Source organism: Rhinoderma darwinii, chromosome 4 (assembly GCF_050947455.1).
Source record: "Rhinoderma darwinii isolate aRhiDar2 chromosome 4, aRhiDar2.hap1, whole genome shotgun sequence".
Lineage (NCBI taxonomy): Eukaryota > Metazoa > Chordata > Amphibia > Anura > Rhinodermatidae > Rhinoderma > Rhinoderma darwinii.
The window spans coordinates 80223509-80246071 of NC_134690.1; the positions used below are offsets into that span (position 1 = coordinate 80223509).

General features: G+C 45.8%; 1 protein-coding gene across 1 annotated transcript in view; it reads left to right on the forward strand.

The window, feature by feature from the left end:
• Nucleotides 1-292: 292 nt before the first annotated feature.
• SLC16A14 (solute carrier family 16 member 14) overlaps nucleotides 293-22563 on the forward strand; it is a 77703-nt gene continuing 55432 nt past the window's right edge. The window contains exons 1-2 of the mRNA XM_075861248.1: nucleotides 293-388; nucleotides 14031-14249. The gene's annotated coding sequence lies outside the window, so the exon portion shown is untranslated. The remainder of the gene's footprint in view (nucleotides 389-14030; nucleotides 14250-22563) is intronic.

Genomic DNA, 22563 nt, shown 5'->3' on the forward strand with positions numbered 1-22563 from the left:
ATAGAACATGTTCTATTTTTTTAACGGCACGGGCACCTTCCCGTGAGAAAACGGGAAGGTACCCGTGACTAACAGAAGTCTATGGGCCCGTTATTGCGGGTTGTAATTACGACCCGCAATAACGGGTGTTTTTACGGTCGTGTGCATGAGGCCTAAGCCTGTGAAGCCCGTAGGGCCCCCGTTGCCACACAGCGCTGACAGCGCTGGTCCAGCTTCCAACTGAATCTGTGTCAGTTGGAGCCTTGCCCCAGCATTCACTGTGCCCCGAGTGGCTCGGCGCAGGCAAGCACGATATAGTGACGACATCGCGCCTGTCTGCGCCGAGTCACTCACAGCACAGTGCAGAGGAGGAGAAGGATCTCCTCCACTCGTCGTGTGAATGGGATAGGTAAGTAATTATGTTATTATTTTTCTATTAGGTGCATACCTATGGGGGCAATATACTGGGTATGGGAGGGGGCATTATACTGGGTATGGGAGGGGGGCTCATATGGCAGCTGCTGAAGGGGCATTATACTGTATGGGGGCATTATACTGGCTATGGGACAGCTAAGGGGGGCATTATACGGAATGGGGGCATTATACTGTATTGGGGCATTATACTTTATGGGGCCGCTATGGGGGCATTATACTGTATGGGTGGCAGCTATGGGGGGCAATATACTGTATGGGGCATTATACTGTGTGTGGCAGCTATAGGGGCAATATACTGTATGTGGCATTATACTGTTTATGTCAGCTATGGGTGGCAATATACTGTGGGGGCAGCTATAGGGACATTATACTGTGGGGCAGCTATGGGGGCATTAAACTGGGGGGACAGCTATGGGGGCATTATACTGTGGGGGCATTCATGGGGTCTGTCAGGCAAGGCAGCTAGGCATAGGCGTGCACAGGGGTCTGGTGGTGTAGGGGAGCCCAAGCCAAATTCTTGCACTAGGGCCCATGAGGCTTTAGCTACGCCCCTGCCTCTATATATAATAGTGATAGTAGTAACAATGGTGGGGCTTTTTTATTTTTTTTTCATAAGAATTGTTCAATTACACTCTCTTTACATCTGCGTCGCGGCTTCCATTTATAACGGTAGATCACAACACCAGATCTGTTTCACGACAGATACTATCAGTACTTAACAAATTTGATGGAAATTGCGACAAAGGCTCCAAATAATCATTTTTATGGCAGCATAAAAGATGCGATCAGCCAACAATCGAGCGTATACTTGTTCGTCGGCTGATCATTACCATGTTTACTCGGGCCAATGAACTGGAATGAGTGTTTGTATGAGCGCTTGTTCGCCCAATCATTGGCCCATGTAAAAGACCCTTAACCAAGATATAGGTGATAAAAGTGTAAAAACTGAATATCCAAGGGCACAGCCGTGTCGAAAATTACTTTTATTTTGTGCAATAAACAACAACAATAATTGTGTTTCAAGGCCGTACCGGCCCCTTCGTGAGGCTTAGTACAAGTGATTAGTCCATTAACAGTGTCTGTGGTTATATAGCCGGTTTTTGAGATTGGTAGTCGAGATGACTATTAGGTACGTACATATGGGGGCTTTAAACTGGGTATTGGAGGGGGTGCTCATATGGTAGCTGCTGAGGGGGCATTATACTATATGGGGGCATTATACTATTATTTTATTTTTTTTAAGTTTATTTTTGTCAAAGTTATGAGCATTTAAAATGTTATGCAAATTTTTTCTTAATGACAAAGTGGGCGTTTTTTTACTTTTCACCAAGTGGGTGTTGTAAAGAGAAGTGTATGAAGCTCATGGCCGGCCTTAGGTACGTGCGACCAGTGCGGTCGTACAGGGCGCCGCCCGCCGCACTGTAAGGGGGGCGCCACCGGGTGTGCAAGCCCCGCGCCATGGCCACTACTCGGGGCGCCAGCGGGTCAGGTGCCACCCACTTACTTCACCGACCTCAATACTGGCTTCCCCGTGCCCTGGCCACCGCTCATCCTGTCCTGCATCCTGAATGACGAGACAGGCATGATGACAACATTCAGGACGCAAGACAGGTAGCAGACACCACGCTTCCAGTGAGTTTCCAGGGCTGGTGGGGACACTGAGGGAACGTTTTCTCCAAGGCGGCTCCAGTTCCAGCAGGCAGTGTTTGCCAGAAGCCCAGCAGGTAAGTCACTGACTGGACTTTGTTTTAATGGGGTTCTATAAAGGACAATAATGGCAAATGGACAGAGGATTCAGTGCCACCTTGGTGCCCATTTACCATTTTGTTGCCCCTTTATTGTTCCTCTGTGACAAAAGATGCTAAAGGCTACAGGGGCAGTAAATGGCAAATGGGCATCAAGGGGCCACCAAACAGAAGGACGCTAATTGGGCAATAAGTGGCAAATGGGCACCATGGTGGCACTGAAAGGCACTAAAGTGTTAATAAATGTCAAATGGGCACAGAATTCAGTGCCTTCATAGTGCACATTTACCATTTGTTGTCCTTTTAAACCCTGTTCAGATTACGTGAAAAGCTATGTACACCTTTGAAATTTTTTTTTTATAAAAATCAGTGTGTTTGGTGCAATTTTGTAATTACATTTAAGGTTTCGTTCACATCTGCGTCAGGGCTCCGTTCTGGCATTCCATCTGAGCTTTCCGTCAGAACGGAGCCCTGACTGAAACAAACGGAAACCAATAGGTTGATTTCAATGGTGACGGATCCAGTGCAAATGGTTTCCGTTTGCCTCCGTTGTGCAAGGGTTCCGTTGTTTTGACAGAATGAAAAGCGCAGTCGACTACAGTATTGATTCAGTCAGGGTTCCATTCTGACAGTAAGCTCAGATGGAATGCCTGAACGGAGCCCTGACGCACATGTGAAGGGAGCCTTATTAAACTATTTTTAGATACAGCTGCTTTGTATTCTGTATCTAGCGCTGAGACCTGAGTCCGTCAGGTCAGTGGGACTGACGGGTTCAGTGTCAGCGGGTCCTGCGTGTCGACAGTTCATAACTTAGATGTGATCGATAACAGGTGGATCCTGCGTGTCAGAGACACAGGACCTGCTGACTCTGAACCCGTCAGTGCCACTGAACTGACGGATTCAAGTCTCAGCACTAGATATGGCTGCTCTGTGTACAGAATACAAAGCAGCCGTATCTCAAAAAGTAAAAATAGTTTATTATTAGCTGATTATTAAAAAAAAAAAAATAAAAAAACAAGATTTCAAAGGTGTGCATAGCCTTTAAAGTGGTTGTCCGGAATAAAAATTAAACATTTTGTTGAAGCAGCAGGAGGAGTTAAAATAAAAAAAGAACTTATACTTACCTCTCTCCTCCTAGACGTTCCTGCTCTGGGGGCTCCCGTCAGATCTGTTCTCTGTTTGTATATAACGGTGACATCATGGTGACCGTACACCTCCGCTGCAGCCTATTAATAGCCTCAGAGGTGTTCAGCTGAGACCAGTAATTAGCTGCGGTGGTGATGTACAGTCGATGTGATTTCACCGATGCTGTCACTCTGTGTACACACAGAACAGAGATGACAGAAGCCCCCAGTGCAGGAACGTCTGGGAGGAGAGAGGTAAGTATCAGGGCCGGCTCCAGGTTTATGTGGGCCCTTGGGCGACACAAGACTTAGTAGGCCCATTTGTGGGGGAACTCACGGCGGCAGTAAAATGGCAGAAAATGTCACTTTGTGCCCCCATAAGTTTAGCACCCTCTGTAGATAGTGTAGTGCCATACATCCCCCTTCCTGGTAGTGCCACACAGCGCCCCCTCCAAGGTAGTGCCACACAGCCCCCGCCTCCCAGGTAGCGCCACACAGCCCCCCTCCCTGGTAGTGTCACACAGCCCCCCCCCCCTGGTAGTGTCGCACAGCCACCCTCCCTGGTAGATGTGCATTCCAACAATATTGCATGTTCCACTGTGTGTTATCTGTGGTGTTACATAGGACTGCAGGTAACATCTACTACATTATCTGTACTCAGAGAGTTATCACCGTGTATTATATGTGGTGTTACATAGGACTGGAGGTAACTTATCTGTTCTGTGTATATATGTGCCTGTGTATTTACCTATATGTATTTGTATATGACCCATTGTGTGTGTATACATGCCTCGTGTGTGTGTGTGTGTGTGTGTGTGTCCGTGTATATATATATGTATGTATATTTGCATGTATGTCTAAATATGTGCCTCTATGTATGTATAGTATATATGTTCCAGTATGTGCGCGTCTATATATATATGTGGTTAATTATTTTTTTTGTGGAGGGCAGCAATAGAGAATCTCACACAGGGCGCCATCCAACCTAAGGCTGGCCCTGATGACGCTGACAAATCAGCGTGATACACTTCTCTTCATTCATGTTCAGCTGTAGTCACATCACAGCGCGATCTCGCGAGATCACTCTGTGCTTTCACTTACTCCTACAGTAACTTTACCAGAGTGTCGGGAGAATGAAAAGACATCGCCTCCAGCCAGGAAATGAATGAAGAGAAGTGTATGATGCTAATTGGTCAGCGTCATACACTTCTCTTTACTAGCCCAGTTGGTGAAAAGTAAAAAAACGCCCACTTGGTCATTAAAAACAAATTTGCATAACATTTGCAAGAGAAAACAGCTGCCTCGTTTCACACGTAAATGCTCCTCCTCGCATTTTGCGAGCCGTCTGAGACGCTCATAGATCTTGAGCTGTGCTTCATTGAGTTCAATGAAGAACGGCTCAAATTACGTGGCAAAGAAGTGTCCTGCACCTCTTTGCCGAGGCAGTCCATTTACGCGTGGTCGTTTGACAGCTGTCAAACGACGACGCGTAAATGACAGGTCGTCTGCACAATACGTCGGCAAACCCATTCAAATGAATGGCATAATACGCCTCGTTTACGCCTGAAAATAGGTCGTGTGAACCCAGCCTTAGAAGGCAAAACCCTGAAGTAAGACAAGCCTGTAATGAACAACATCGTTCTCAAAGAGCACATTTATAAATACTTATCATTCCTTTTTCTAGCAAACCCGTGTAACAGGTTTTCTATACTAGTAGAAATATATTTGACAAGGGGTTATCCTTGAGGCTGGATTCACTTACAGCGTTTTGCTGCATTATTCGTGGTGTTTATACCTGGATTTTTTCAAGCTTTTTTAGTGTGGTCAGATGTTACAATAAAGTCTATAGTGAAGTATAAAAAGCACTACACACAACTGTATTTTGGTTTGCTTTTGAGGCAATTTTGTTGTTTTTTTCCAAACCCAGCATGCACTGCGTTTTTCAGGCAGTTTTCTCATAGGCTTTTCTATAAGACTTCAAAAACAGCCTAAAAAAAGCACGTACAAAAGGACACTAAATGAAAAATGCCACCAAAACGCCACTAAAAACACTAAAAAACATAACATTTTAATAACGCTGGTATTTTTAGAAGTGTTTTCTTGATTCAGTTTAAATTGCCAGAAAAAAATCTATGTGTAAAGGAGGCCTAAAGAGGTTTCCCATGTAAGGGCTCATTCAGACGAACGTGAATAATGACCGTGTGCTGTGCATGGAAATCACGCGCAGCACACGGACCCATTGATTTCAATGGGGCCGTTCACACATGCAGGAGTTTTCAAGCAGCGAGAGTCCGTTGCGTGAAACTCACTGCATGTCCTATATTAGTGCATTATCACACACCAACACACCCATTGAAGTCAATGGGTTCGTGAAAACCGCGCATCGCACATGAATGCACATCCGAGTGCATGTGTGATTTGTGCATCAATTCAATTGAAATTATTAATTTTTTTTTAAAATATGTTCTTTGCGAGTGCGTGAATAACGCATGCCACTCGCATAGCACACTGATGCATAATGGATCAGATTCTTGCGCGTTTTTCACGCGCGTGAATCTGATATGCTCGTGTGAATGTAGCCTTAGACATTTTGGCCCCCTTCTCCTGATAGGTGAGGTTGTATTTACATAATTGGGATGGGATGCTTGCTTAGGGTTTCTTCCTAAGGCTGGGTTCACACGACCTATTTTCAGACGTAAACGAGGCGTATTATGCCTCGTTTTACGTCTGAAAATAGGGCTCCAATACGTCGGCAAACATCTGCCCATTCATTTGAATGGGTTTGCCGACTTATTGTGCAGACGACCTGTAATTTACGCGTCGTCGTTTGACAGCTGTCAAACGACGACGTGTAAATGGACTGCCTCGGCAAAGAAGTGCAGGGCACTTCTTTGCCACGTAATTTGAGCTGTTCTTCATTGAACTCAATGAAGCACAGCTCAAGATTTACGAGCGTCTCGGACGGCTCGCAAAATGCGAGGAGGAGCATTTACGTGTGAAACGAGGCAGCTGTTTTCTCTTGAAAACAGTGTCTTTTCACACGTAAATGACAGCTAGCGTGTGCACATACCCTTAGGGTATGTGCACACGATGAGAGGCTTTTACGTCTGAAAAGACAGACTGTTTTCAGGAGAAAACAGCTGCCTCGTTTCACACGTAAATGCTCCTCCTCGTATTATGCGAGGCGTCTTTGACGCTCGTAAATCTTGAGCTGCTCTTCATTGACTTCAATAAAGAACGGCTCAAATTACGTTGCAAAGAAGTGTCCTGCACTTCTTTGCCGAGGCAGTCAACTTACGCGTCGTCGTTTGACAGCTGTCAAACGACGACGCGTAAATTACAGGTCGTCTGCACCTTACGTCGGCAAACCCATTCAAATGAATGGGCAGATGTTTGCCGACGTATTGTAGCCCTATTTTCAGGCGTAAATCAAGGCATAATACGCCTCGTTTACGCCTGAAAATAGGTCGTGTGAACCCAGCCTTATAGTTAAAGAAATGTTCGAATGTTTGGCCATGTATATAATATTATTTCCCAGCTCAGCCCTTATTTTTCTTGCAGGCCGTCCAAACTTACCCTGTTTACGTCATGAACAGGAAAACTTATACGGCAAAGCAAAATAATCAACCTGAGAAGATATAATGAGCAATAATTCTCGGTGTTTCCTTTACAAATATTTGCACTTGTTTTCATATGGGTCAGTGCAAGGTCTTGTTCTGTTATTAAAAATGATGAGAAACGTTTTCTAGTCTGTGTGAACTTTCAGATTATTTATCTTTCTGAAGGGACATGGCAGAATCGTTAGGCTACATTCACACGAGCGTATCAGGTTCACATGCGTGAAATACGTGCGTAAATCTGGTCTGTGTGGGTTGAGTTATTACATCTGTGCTTTGCGTGTGGCATGTTTTTCACGCACTCGCATAGCACATCTTTTTTATTTTTTCAATGGAATTGATGCGCAAATCACGCACAGCACACGTGAAAACTCCTGCATGTGTGAAAGGTCCCATTGAAATCAATAGGTCAGTGTGCTGTGCGTGATTTTCACGCACAGCACACGGACGAGTTTTACGCTCGTGTGAATGAGCCCTTTAGGGACAGAATTGTTGATTTCAAAAGTGGAGCACAGACAGGCCAGCAACGGAGACATTTTATCATGACCCCTGCAGCATTTTCATAAATATGTTGACAACTGACGGCAGCTTTTCCATAGCGCCAGATTTTGTTCCTGTGACATTAATGAATTAGTTCACACATTGCGGATTTGTCGCAGATTTTGTTGCGGTTTCGACGCAGATCTCACCCTTTTGCATTGCAAAGTGTAAAATCTGTGCTGAAAATCTGCGTCAAATCCGCGATGTGTGAACTCAGCCTTAGTTATTTGCATTCAGTAACTTCCGTTATGTATAAAGGATATGAAAACTGAATCTTTGGGGCATGTTCAGATGTGGCGGAATTGCTGTGAAATTCCGCCGCAGACAGTCAGCAGTGAAAATCTGCAGCAGACTTTTTTTTCCATTACTTTTTATGGCTTTTTAGGTAACTTAGTGCAGACGTTGCGGAAAAAGTTGTTGCGGAAAATAGGCAGTAGTGCAGAATTTTCATTCCGCAGCATGCATGGCCACCAGCGGACAAGCAGCGGAATATTCACTACGGATTTCAGCCTTTGCCATGCAAAGGCTGAAATCTGCGGCAAGTCCGCTGTAAAATCTGCAACATCTGAATTACCTGTCAAATATGAAAAATTTTGCTGCAGATTCATTGCGTAATTGCTGCGAATTTGCGGCAGGATATGCAGCGGAAAATTTCGCCACGTCTGAACATGCCCTTTGCATTTCTGCGTAACATGGTGGTGATCCAGTGTTCAGAAAACCTTGTGTCTTTTTCGCCAACACAGAGAAGCCCAGATGTTTTGTCCGATCAGGATTATTTTTCTTCTGCACTCGGGTCCTGATTATTTTCGCACAGTAGAATTATGAGGTCATCACAGCATATGTGCTCCCCTGGCTATTTTTTCCTCAACTATAAGTTCATTTTTCATATTCAGTCCAGGGAAGTCATTCCAAAAAAGATAGAGTTTCTTCTAATATTTGAATAACTATTTTTTTTATTATTCTAGATGTACTGTGCTTCATTATTTAAACAGGATTGCTGTATGTCTTTTACTCATTGAGTGTGGTAGAACATTCCATTCTTCATCTGTGTTTTTGAATTCATTGTACAGGGAATAAGCTGTGCACACCATTATGTGATCAAATCATAGATTTTACTTCTGGCCATATTTTTACTAGGTAAAATTCATTAATGTTTCTTGTAGTGTGCCCAGTGGCAGAAACACCAGGGTGCTACAGTGCCCGGCACAGGCGACAGTAAATCCACAGCTGACAGTAGAGCATATCTCTTCCCACTCTACTATCAGGATCCGCCGGCTTTCTGATCAGCTGACTGGCTCTGAGAAAGTGAGGTTACTGCACTTGCTATGTCACAGACTATATCTGTTCACATCTGCGTGGATGGCTCCATTGGCATCCAGCGCTATTTTGTCTGGAAAAATGACAGCAAGATGGCAATCTGACAGAATACATTAAAGTCAATGGGTTCCGTCAGGTGCCGTTAGTATCAGTCATGTGACGGGTCTGGCGCTTCCGCTATTTTCGCTATTCTTTTCCTATGACGGAATGGGATAATGTAAATTCTAGTGCAGATGTGAACAGAGCCTTACAAGTGTAAAAAATATAAAGAGAAAATAATCCTAACTAAGGGATGGAACTTTGTGCTGCTGACAGGAGTAAGTGAAGAAAAGATTAACATGTCGTAAATGTTACCGTAAACCAGGGGTCTCAAGCACGCGGCCCCAGAGCGGAGTCCCGGGCAGAGCGCTAGTATCGGCTCTGCTCCGGGACTCTGTGGAATTCCCTGACATCGCTGTCCATATATAGACAATGTGTCAGGGTCTCCCCCAGAGCGGAGTCCTGGGCAGAGCGCTAGTACAGGCTCTGCTTCGGGACTCTGGAATTCCCTGACATCGCTGTCCACATATGAACAGCGATGTCTGGGGCTTCCCCAAAGCCAGAGTCCCGTGCAGAGCGCTAGTATCGGCTCTGCTCCGGGACTCTGTGGAATTCCCTGACATCACTGTCCATATATGGACAGTGTGTCAGGGTCTTCCCCAGAGCGGAGTCCCGGGCACAGCGCTAGTACAGGCTCTGCTCCGGGACTCTGAAATTCCCTGACATCGCTGTCCACATATGAAGAGCGATGTCTGGGGCTTCCCCAGAGCCGGAGTCCCGTGCAGAGCGCTAGTATCGGCTCTGCTCCGGGACTCTGTGGAATTCCCTGACTTCGCTGTCCATATATGGACAGTGTGCCAGGGTCTTCCCCAGAGCGGAGTCCCGGGCAGAGAGCTAGTACAGGCTCTGCTCCGGGACTCTGGAATTCCCTGACATCGCTGTGCACATATGAACAGTGATGTCTGGGGCTTCCCCAGAGCCGCTAGTATATGCTCTGCTCTGGGACTCTGGCGAAGCCTCTGACATCGCTGTCCATACATCGACAATGATGTCAGGGCCTTTCCCAGAGCAGGAGTCCCAGTGATATCAGGAGCACAGCTGGAGTCCCAGGAAGAGACTACTAGTGCTCTGCCCGGGACTCCAGCTCTGGGGTTACCCCTGACATCCATGTCCATATATGGACAGTGATGTCAGGAGCAGAGCTGGAATCCCAGGCAGATTGCTAGAAGCGGCTCTGCTCCGGGACTCCAGCTCTGGGCAAGCCCCTGACATCACTCTGGCAGCATCTGCGGAGGGCACTGTGGCAGCATCTGCGGAGGGCACTGTGGCAGCATCTGCAGAGGGCACTGTGGCAGCATCTGCAGAGGGCACTGTGGCAGAATCTGCAGAGGGCACTGTGGCAGCATCTGCAGAGGGCACTGTGGCAGCATCTGCAGAGGGCACTGTGGCATTATCTAGGGGTGTGTTGCATTATCTACAGAGGGCACTGCGGCAGCATCCGCGGAGGACTCTGCGGCAGCATCCGCGGAGGAATCTGCGGCAGCATCCGCGGAGGACTCTGCGGCAGCATCCGCGGAGGGCACTGCGGCAGCATCCGCGGAGGGCACTGCGGCAGCATCCGCGGAGGGCACTGCGGCAGCATCCGCGGAGGGCACTGCGGCAGCATCCGCGGAGGGCACTGCGGCAGCATCCGCAGAGGGCACTGTGTCATTATCTAGGGGTGTGTTGCATTATCTACAGAGGGCACTGCGGCAGCATCCGCGGAGGACTCTGCGGCAGCATCCGCGGAGGGCACTGTGTCATTATCTAGGGGTGTGTTGCATTATCTACAGAGGGCACTGCGGCAGCATCCGCGGAGGGCACTGTGTCATTATCTAGGGGTGTGTTGCATTATCTACAGAGGGCACTGCGGCAGCATCCGCGGAGGACTCTGCGGCAGCATCCGCGGAGGGCACTGCGGCAGCATCCGCGGAGGGCACTGCGGCAGCATCCGCGGAGGGCACTGCGGCAGCATCCGCAGAGGGCACTGCGGCAGCATCCGCAGAGGGCACTGTGTCAGCATCTAGGGGTGTGTTGCATTATCTACGGAGGGCACTGCGGCAGCATCTACGGAGGACTCTGCGGCAGCATCTACGGAGGACTCTGCGGCAGCATCTACGGAGGACTCTGCGGCAGCATCTACGGAGGACTCTGCGGCAGCATCTACGGAGGACTCTGCGGCAGCATCTACGGAGGACTCTGCGGCAGCATCTACGGAGGACTCTGCGGCAGCATCTGCGGAGGACTCTGCGGCAGCATCCGCGGAGGACTCTGCGGCAGCATCCACGGAGGACTCTGCGGCAGCATCCACGGAGGACTCTGCGGCAGCATCCACGGAGGACTCTGCGGCAGCATCCACGGAGGACTCTGCGGCAGCATCCACGGAGGACTCTGCGGCAGCATCCACGGAGGACTCTGCGGCAGCATCCACGGAGGGCACTGCGGCAGCATCCACGGAGGGCACTGCGGCAGCATCCACGGAGGACTCTGCGGCAGCATCCACGGAGGGCACTGCGGCAGCATCCACGGAGGGCACTGCGGCAGCATCCACGGAGGGCACTGCGGCAGCATCCACGGAGGGCACTGTGGCGCTATCTAAAAAGGGTCTGCCCAATCTTGACATGTGTGTCTGCCAAACGCTGCTAACTGAGCCGCCGGACTGCATTTAGCGACACTTAAACTGGAAAACTGGATTGTTGAAATAAGCACGTGGAGAATTCTCTCAAATTTTATACCTAGTGGTATTATTATAGTAATGTAGTATTATTATTATTATAATAGTAATATAGTGTTATTATTATAATAATGCAGTGTTATTATTATATTAATGTAGTATTATTATAGTAATATAGTGTTATAGTAGTTCAAATAACTAATTGATTAACAATAATTTTGTATTGTATCAAATTTGAAAGTAATGCGGCCCGTCAACTTCCCATTTTTTCTATATGCGGCCCACTTACCTGGCCGAGTTTGAGACCCCTGCCGTAAACCATCCCTTATGACCTTCAGCAGCACAGTGATGGAGATTTAGCAAGTAGTAACCCCATCAGGTAGTATGCATAGCATAGCAGAACTTAGAATCGACTTCCCAAAGGTCATCTATGTAGTTCTCAAATCAAACCTACAATTTTTTTTAAATCTTAAAGGGAACGTGTCAGTAGGTTTGGAGCCACTAAGCCACCAGCATGCGGTTATGCAGCTGGGGTTTAGTGTACCAACCTGCCTACCTCACAAACGGACGTTTAGGGAATAGTTAGTAATGTAAATTACAATTTACAGAAAGGAGTCTGGCCACATTGGGTACCACACACTTGAAGCCGAGGACAGTTCACCTTCCTTCACTGCGCATGTGCAGGGCACTGTTTTCGGCATCCTGTGTGCAATGCTCCCGATGTCGCTCTCGGCAAGCTGTAATTTGCTTTAATAAATATTCCCTAAACATCCGTTTTTGAGGTAGGCAGGTTTGGAACACTAACATACAGGTGGTTTGGTGGCTCCCAACCTACTGACAGGTTCCCTTTCAGTAGCGTCCTCCAGGTTGCTGCCTGACATATCTGCTTGTTTGAGAGAGCATCTCCCTGCCAAGGAAGTTGAAAAAGCTCCTGTAATCGTGTAAAATTTACACATGTGCACACGAACAGACACGCACAGATATCCTTGCCCAGCAACGTACTCAAAATTAAGACTCCGCAACACCGACCACATTGCTGTCAATGGGGGACATACCACTAAAGTGTCTTATAGAATAAAAAGTGACAGCAAACGTAAGACTTTGGACTATCCCTAGTAACACATCTCTTTATATATTTATAAAATAAAGAAGCGTCATCCCTGGAGGAAGAAACACAGACTCCAGGGTAAGTATAATATATTTTTCGCTTTCAAAGTTGCGTTTTTTGGTGGCGGAATCGCTGTGATCCTGCCGCAAAAAAACGCAACAACTGCTACTTGTTGTGGGGTTTACCTCCTCATTGAATTCAATGGAGAAAACCTGCAACAAATAAGCAGCGTTTACGCAAATACAATTGACATGCAGCGGAATAAAATTCTGCACCGCAGGTAAATTTCTGAGCATTTTTTCTGCTTAGTATTTACGCAGCGTGTGGATGAGATATGTTTTATTTCATCCACTTTGCTGCTGCTGAAGATTTTCCACAACTAATTCTGTATGAACTGAGCCTTAGGGTATGTTCACAAGTTGCTTAAACACTGTGGATTTTCCGCAACAGATTTAATTGCGGAAAATCCGCAGGGTAAGGCCTCATGCACACGGCAGTGCCCATAATCACTTGCGGGCAGGGCTGGCGCTGCTCGCAATTTCGGGCCGTGCTTCCATACAAAGTATGGGAGCACACCTATCCGTAGTGATACTGAAAGGTGTCCGCGGCCAATAGAATCGGTCGGGTCTGTAATTATGGTCCGCAATTACGGCATTTTTTTACGGCCATGTGCATGGAGTGGATGAGATTTCAATAAATCTCATCCACATGCGGTGTAAAAAATCCACTGAAAAAACATTAATAAATTGACCTGCGCTGCGGCTTCGGAATAGCTGCTTTTCTGTTGTGAGTTTTCCCCATTGAATTCAATGAGCAGGTAAAGCCTGCAACAAATAGCAGATGTTGCGATTTTTGCAGTGGAAAAGCTGCGATTCTGCCACAAAAATCGCATTGTCATAGCGACGGGTCCTTATTTTGTTCGTGGAGGCCGGGCTCTTGGGATGAAGTTTCATAACGTGACTGCTGCAGCCAATCACAGGCTGCAGCGGTCACATGGACTGAAGCGTCATCCCAGTAAACCGGACTGCAATGACAACAGAGAGACGCGTTGCCATGACTATGGAGAATGGAGTAAGTATAAGCTTTTTTTTTGTTTTTCACTCGCTGGTTTCCGCAGCGGACATTCCGCACAAAAAACTGCACCACAATTCTCAAAACATGCTGCATTATGCAAGAGAACTACAAGGTAGGAGAATATTTATTTTCCAGCAAGATAATGACTGCAAACAAAAAGCCAAAGACCTTTATGGGCATGTGACATAATAAAGGGGGTTTTGTATGTAATACTTTTTACTACTTTATACTATTTTTCTGCTATCTCATCTATCTCGTCTGTCAGTACACGCTGCGGCCAGCAGGGTACGCTGGTGAGGCGCTTGCAGGATCCATCATCTATTTTTCTCTCTTCCCCAGTAAACCAGAATTAGCCGGTATATGGGAGACCAGTGATTCCAGAGCGGAGCAATAATAACCCGGGAGCCGGGAATGAGGCCGGACGACGAGGATGACCTGAGGCTGCTGCACCCTCCGCAGGGCGGCCGGGGCTGGACCGGGGATCATGGTGCCAGCAACTTGTTTGTGGACGAGGAGGTTCTGAGGGTCCAGAGGGGGCATCTGTGCAGCTGGGACCAGGTACAGCTCCACGTACAGCTCCTGTGTGGGCTCTGTGCCTGCCTGATGGGCGCAGGATGATGGCAGGGCAATTATATGGCACTGTGTGTGTCTGTATACTGGCAGTGCTTATTATACCAAAATATGTATCCATTGTATTGTGACACTCATGTCTATCCTGACTATAATATAATAGACACAGTATATATATCCTATAATATAAGAGACACAGTATGTATCCTATAATATGACAGTATATATCCTATAATATGAGACAGTATATATAATCAATATAATACAGTATATATCCTATAATATAATAGACACAGTATATATCCTATAATATGAGACAGTATATATAATCAATAATATAATACAGTATATATCCTATAATATAATAGACACAGTATATATATATCCTATAGTACAATATAGACAGTATATATAATCTATAATATAATAGACACCGTATATATATCCTATAGTACAATATACAGTATATATAATCTATAATATAATAGACAGTATATATAAGTGTGATATTGCAGGGCAGCTCATCTCCTTCCTGTGCCCTCGCCTCCTGCCAGTGGGCAGCACATGAGGTTACTATAGGATAAGAGGAGCAGCGTGTACACGGAGATGTCGCTGCTTCTCATTATATGGATGTGCTATGTGTGGAGGCAGGCTACTCATATACACTGACATGATGCTGCCCATGAACCTGGCTTGTAGGGGCACGAGGGTAATACAGGGCTTGTGCCCCCCTTCTGCACAGGATGGGTATGCTTATCCTCCACACACTGTGCTGCCTCTTCTGCTTTGTTTAAATATGATTTACCATCTGGGTCACAGGTGAAAACATGCGTCCATAATAACAGAAATCCCACTTTTTTGTCAGATTGTATATAGGTAAAAAAAACAAAACATTTTAGGGTGGATTCACATGCTGCAAGATTTGTTACAGAAATTTCTGCAACTGAAAATCAGTTCCAGTCCTCTAAGGGTGAGTTCACACGCTGAGTCAAAAACGGCTGAAAATTACGGAGCTGTTTTCAGAGAAAACAGCCTCTGATTTTTAGCCGTTTTTTAGCTGAAAATGTTTTTTGAGGGTTTTTCTTCTAGATGTTTTTGGAGCTGTTTTTCCATTGACACAATGAGTAACAGCTCCAAAAACGGCTCAAGAAGTGTGACATGCTCCTTTTTATGGGGTGTTTTTTTGCGCAACGTTTTTTGAAACGGCGGCGTAAAAAAAACACCCCGTCTGAATGAAACACAGTTTTTCCCATTGAATTCAATGGACAGATGTTTGTAGGCGTTTAGCTACCATTTTTTCAGGCGGATTTCAAGGTGTTTTCGCCCTAAAATACGCCTGAAAACACAGAGTGTGAACATACCCTCAATGGTACTTACTACCTGCTGCAGAAACATCCCTATTCAGATGAATGGAACTGATTATTAGTCGCAGAAATGTCTGCAACAAATTCTGCCATGTGTGACTGCACCCTAAGGCCTTATTCACACGGATATATCAGTTTTTCGCGCGCAAAAAACGCTGCGTTTTGCGCGCGCAAAAGGTCCGTGGGGCATCTGCATATGGTGCGCGGCTGCGTGATTTTCGCGCAGCTGGCATCATTATGACACTCTGGTTTTATGTTGACAAACAGAAAAGCACGAGGTGCTTTTCTGTTTTCATTAATTTATTTTACTGCTGTAGCGCACATCAGTGCTTCCGTGTGCCATGCACGATTTGCACGCACCCATTGACTTCAATGGGTGTGTGCTGCGCGAAACACGGCCAAATATAGGACATGTCGTGAGTTTTACGCAGCGCTCATACGCTGCGTGAAAATCACTGACAGTCTGAACGGCCCCATTCATTAACATAGGTCCGTGTGACGCACGTGAAAATCCCGCGCGTTGCACGGACGTATAACACGTTCATGTGAATAAGGCCTTAAGGTTGTGTTCACATCTGCGTTTTGGTTTTCTGTTGTTCTACCCGGTCATAGAAAAAGAAAAACAGAAGTGCCGGACCCATCGCATGATGGACATCAACCGCGCCAGACGGAACCTATTGGTTCCGTCGGCTTTCCGTAATGGTGTCCGTCATTTTGTCCTGCAAAAAAACAACTGAATCTGCGACAGAGGCCCCTAACGGAGCCTCTGATACAGATGTGAACAAGCTAAGGCTGGGTTCACACTTTCAAGTTTTGATGCAGGTTTTTTTTTTGCCACAACCACGATTGGATACAATTTTATTTATTTTTTTGCTTTTTGTATCCCCCTTTTACCTAGAAGGAAACTTCAACAAAAACTGCACCTAAAATTGCAGGTGTGAATCCAGCCTTAGGCCATGTTCAGACGTGGCAGAATTCTACAGACACTGTCCGCATCAATGCCGCACATAATCTGTGTTGCAGATTCCGTTGCGCCTTTGCCTAAAATGTGAAGTAAAATGCTGCGGATTAGTCGTTGCGGATTCAGGTGCAGAGTACTTCCTGCTCTCTTATAAAACATTCCATCTCAGTCTGGCTATAGACCTCGAAACACATACACCGCATTCCAAATTATTATGCAAATGTTACTTTTCGCTGATTTTCCTAAATAGTCGATGCAAATGACAGTCAGTATAATCTTCAAGCCATCAACCGTTGGAGTATAATGAAAATTTTATTGAACAAATCTCCTAATGATAATAGGTTTTTTTTAGAAGTAAAAAACTCAAAATGCACGGTTTCACATTATTATGCACAACAGAGATCAAAACATTTTAAAGGTTGTAAAGAGAAATAAAATGGTAATTTGTTGAATTTGCAGCATCAGGAGGTCATATTTACAGAAATCAAAAGCTCTTTCAATCAAAAAAAACTTAACAGGCCAAGTTACATGTTAACATAGGACCCCTTCTTTGATATCACCTTCACAATTCTTGCATCCATTGAATTTGTGAGTATTTGGACAGTTTCCGCTTGAATATCTTTGCAGGATATCAGAATAGCCTCCCAGAGCTTCTGTTTTGATGTGAACTGCCTCCCACCCTCATAGATATTTTGCTTGAGGATGCTCCAAAGGTTCTCAATAGGGTTGAGGTCAGGGGAACATGGGGGCCACACCATGAGTTTCTCTCCTTTTATGCCCATAGCAGCCAATGACACAGAGGTACTCTTTGCAGCATGAGATGGTGCATTGTCATGCATGAAGATAATTTTGCTATGGAAGGCATGGTTCTTTTTGTACCACGGAAGAAATAAAATGGTCAGTCATAAACTCTACGTACTTTGCAGAGGTCATTTTGACACCGTCAGGGACCCTAAAGGGGCCTACCAGCTCTCTCCCCATGATTCCAGCCCAAAATATGACTCCGCCACCTCCTTGCTGACGTTGCAGCCTTGTTGGGACATAGTGGCCATTCACCAACCATCCATCTGGACCATCCAGGGTTGCATGGCACTCATCAGTAAACAACACAGTTTGAAAATTAGTCTTCATGTATTTCTGAGCCCACTGCAACCGTTTCTGCTTGTGAGCATTGTTTAGGGGTGGCCGAATAATAGCTTTATACGCACTTGCAAACCTCTGGAGGATCCTACACCTTGAGGTTTGCGGGACTCCAGAGGCACCTGGCATTTTAGCAGCTGCTCTCCTAATCCTATTAATTTGTCTGGCAGAAACCTTCCTCATTATGCCTTTATCTGAACTAACCCGTCTGTGCTCTGAATCATGCACAAATCTTTTCACAGTACGATGATCGCACTTAGGGTATGTTCACACGGCAGCGTCCGTAACGGCCGAAATTACAGGGCTGTTTCCAGGAGAAAACAGCCCCGTCATTTCAGCCATAACGGCATGTGCAGGCGCTTGAACGCTGCGTCCCTTACGGACGTAACTGGAGCTGGTTTTCCATGGAGTCCATGGAAAACGGCTCGATTTACGTCTGAAGTAGTGACATGACACTTCTTTGGCGCGGGCGTCTATTTACGCGCCGTCTTTTGACAGCGACGCGTAAATATACGCCTCGTGTGAACAGACAAACGTCAGCCCATTGCTTTCAATGGGAAGATGTTTGTCAACGCTTTCAAGCCGTAATTTCGGACGTAATTCCAGGCGTAAAAAGCCCGAATTACGTCCGTAATTTGGCCGTGTGAACATACCCTTAAGTTTTCTTGAAATATCCAATGTTTTCATACCTTGTCCAAGGTATTTCACGCTTTTCGGCGGCAGAAAGATCCTTTTTCTTTCCCACATTGCTTGAAACCTGTGGCCTGCTTAATAATGTGGAACGTCCTTCTTAAGTAGTTTTCCTTTGATTGGGCACACCTGGCAAACTAATTATCACAGGTGTTTGAGATTGATTACAATGATCCAAAGAGCCCTAAGGGTATGTTCACACGGCCTATTTACGGACGTAATTCGGGCGTTTTTGCCCCAAATTACGTCCGAAAATAGCGCCTCAATAGCGCTGACAAACATCTGCCCATTGAAAGCAATGGGCAGACGTTTGTCTGTTCACACGAGGCGTAATTTACGCGCCGCTGTCAAATGACGGCGCGTAAATAGACGCCCGCGTCAAAGAAGTGACCTGTCACTTCTTTGGCCGTAATTGGAGCCATTATTCATTGACTCCAATGAATAGCAGCGCCAATTACGTCCGTAATTGACGCGGCGTTCAAACGCCTGCACATGCCGTTACGGCTGAAATTACGGGGATGTTTTCAGGCTTAAACATCCCCGTAATTTCAGCCATTACGGACACCCTCGTGTGAACATACCCTTAGACACAATACCATCCATGAGTTTCATTGAAAAACTAATAATTAAATGTTTATGACACTTAAATCCAATGTGCATAATAATTTGGAACACGGTGTAGGTCCAGCCAGAATGATGAAATATCCTGTTCGCGAAGGCAATCCGCAACGCATCACACATAACATCTGCGGATTTCATTGCGTAATTTTGCAACTCCATTGAAGTCAATGGAGAAATTACGCCACAAGTACTCATCAAGTCCGCAACAGCCAGTGTATGCTGCGGACACCAAATTCCGCACCGCAGCCTATGGTCCGCAGCGGCGTTTTCCGCAACGTCTGCACGTCTGCATCTATCTACAACATGGATGCATTTTTTCAGGCTTCTATGCGGGGAATACAGCTATTACACAGTATGGCCGTATAGAAGTATGAGTGTGTAAATGCCTGAGTTCAATAACATAGTCTTTATATTTTGAGGGCTATTTTATACAGTAAGAATACAGATCCCAAATACAGAAGTGAGAACGAGGCCTTAAAAGCTATACATCTGTTTTCTGAACAAATTGTCCTTCATGGTTGGTCTGTGAGGTTTGCTGTTTTGGGTGACAACTTCGTAAGTTAAAATGACAAATCTCATACTTATCTCTGCCTTGGTCTGCGGCCTGGTCTTGGCTTCTATTGATAACTTGCAGATTTGTCGTTTGGCATGAACAACTTTCCAAGGAATCCAACATGTCAGATCAACTTTTCCACAGATATCTGTCGGCGTCTGTCCCACTCGTTCGTGTCAGCTGCAGAAAATGGTCGATATCCTTTTTGACCGCTTAAAATCTGTAGTATATATATATGGCCAGCTGAACTTTGTGCAGTTTGTTCCTGCAGTCATACAAATTTCCATCTGTCCCCTACACACATTTGGTTGGTTAGCAAGAATTTTGGAAAAGATAAAAGGGATTATGACTGCAGGAGCTTTAGAAAAAAATATAGAACATTATTAACTGCAGACCTACTGCAAAGTTGCTTCATTTTTCGTTTTAGGCTGGGTTCACACGTGGCGGAATTTCACTTAAATTCCGCTGCGGACACTCCGCACCGTTAATCCGCAGCGGAGCCGTTTCTGCATTGACTTCCACTTCTATTTAGAAGTGTTCGTTTAGACGATGCGTAACATTCCGCTGCGGAGCATAGGCTGCGGAGCGGAATTTGGTGTCCGCAGCATGCTCTGTCTGTTGCGGAGCAGTGGCGGACTCATGGCGGAATTTCTCCATTGACTTCAATGGAGATTCTAAGTTCCGCAATGAAGTCCGCAGCTGTCATGCACATGTTATGTGTGCTGCGGATGCGTCTTGCTTTTTTGCCATGACATTTCTTCATTCTGGCTGGACCTATGTATTTCTAGGTCTACAGCCAGACTGAGGAAGTCAATGGGGCTCCCGTAATGACGGGAGCGTTGCTAGGAGACGTCTGTAAATAGTCACTGTCCAGGGTGCTGAAAGAGTTAAGCGATCGGCAGTAAATGTTTCTGCACCCTGGACAGTGACTACCGATCACAATATACAGCAACCTGTAAAAAAATATAAGTTCATACTTACCGAGAACTCCCTGCTTCTGTCTCCAGTCCGGCCTCCCAGGATGACGTTTCAGTCTAAGTGACGGCTGCAGCCAATCACAGGCCAAGCACAGGCTGCAGCGGTCACATGGACTGGCGCGTCATCCAGGGAGGTCGGGCTGGATGCCGAAGGAGGGACGCGTCACCAAGACAACGGCCGGTAAGTATGAAATTCTTTTACTTTCACTAGGGAAAGTGCTGTCCCTTCTCTCTATCCTGCACTGATAGAGAGAAGGGAAGCACTTTTCCCGCAGTCCGCAGCAGCTAGTCCGCATCAATTTACTGCACATTTTGTGCAGATCCGCAGCAGAATCTGCAACGCAGATTCTGTGCGGCATTGATGCGGACAATCCGCCACGTGTGGTCATGCCCTTAGATATATTGGGACAATAAAAAACAAAGTTCACCGGGAACATTCATGTCAACCACCAGTCCTTCTCCTACAGGAGGAAGAATATTTTAGAAAACAAGGGGAGAAATTAAAACATAATAGTAAATGGAACATCTCACATCCAGAAGTTTACAAACTAAGGCCACGTTCAGACGTGTGCGCACAGTCCGCAGTGGAATTCTGCAGCGGCCGTTTTTTAGATTTGTTTCTATTCATTTTTAGGAAACTTAGTTCGGAAAATAACAGTGCGGAATATAGGCTGCGGTGCAGAATGTTCCCTCCGCAGCATGCTCATTATGTTGCGGAATTTCACTGCGGATTTCAGCCTTTGCAATGCAAAAACTGAAATCTGTGGCAAGTCCGCTGTGTTTTCTGCAACGTCTGAGTAACCTGTCAAATATGCAAATGTTGGTGCAGATTCGTTGCGTAATTGCTCCTAATCTGCACCAAAATTTGCAGCGGAAAAATTCTGCCACGTGTGAACGTGGCCTTAGGCCTAATTCACATCTGTGTTGGAGGCTCCGTTAGGGGCCTCCGTTGCAGATTCTGCTAAAAATACCAGAAACAATGGTGCAGTATGCTGCGCTATTGTTTATGATAAAACCACGGATACCCTGACGGAAAACCAATGGAAATAATTAAGGTCAATGGGTTCTGTTGGCCGCCGGTGGTGTCCATGGTACAATGGAACAGGCGCTTCTGGTGATTCCCTTGTTATGCTCCTCTGACAGAGCAGAACAACGGAATAACGAACGCAGATGTGAACAAGGCCTAATAATTTTATTTTATTTGTAACATAAAAGGAAGCATTGTAGTGTGTTTCATATTGCACTATAGACTTTAATGGCAGAATCTCTGGAAAAACACTGGTAAATCTATCATAGAAATCCGCACCAAATAGTGCGTTTTTCCTGCTCATGTTGCTGCGGAAACGCAGATTTAGTGTTAGACATTGGTTATAGCAAAGTATATGTGCACCTGTAGATTTCCAGCGGTTTTTACTGCGTTTCCACTGCGTAAACGCTGTAAAAAGAGCAACAACATAAATCTGTGGTGGAATTTCTACTTCCCATTGAAGTCTATGGGCCAAACACGCAGCATCTCCGCACAGAACCCGCGGAATAAATTGACTTGCTGCGGAATTGAAAAACGCACCGCAGAACACTTTCCGCACCACTTTTATGCGGTTTTTTTTCCGCAGCGTGGGCATGAGATTTTCTACATCTCATTCAGTTTACTGCTACTGTAAATGCTGCAGAATTTCCACACAGAATTCAGTTGCGGAAATTCTGCAGCGTTTATACGCTACGTGGGAACCCGGCCTTAGGCGACAATTCACACATTGCATAATTTAGTGCCCAATATTTGCATCAGAACCTCAGATAATCGCAGGTAATTCTGCAGTTAATATCAACACGTAATGAAGCGTATTTTCATCCGGTTTTAGGTGCGGTTTTTTACGTTATGCGAAAATACGTGCAGATTTTATGCAGAAGATTTTGGTGCGGGTTTTTATAAACTAGTCAGATACAATTCTGAGGAAATGCAAGATAAATTAACATGCTACGGCTTTTAAAATATGCA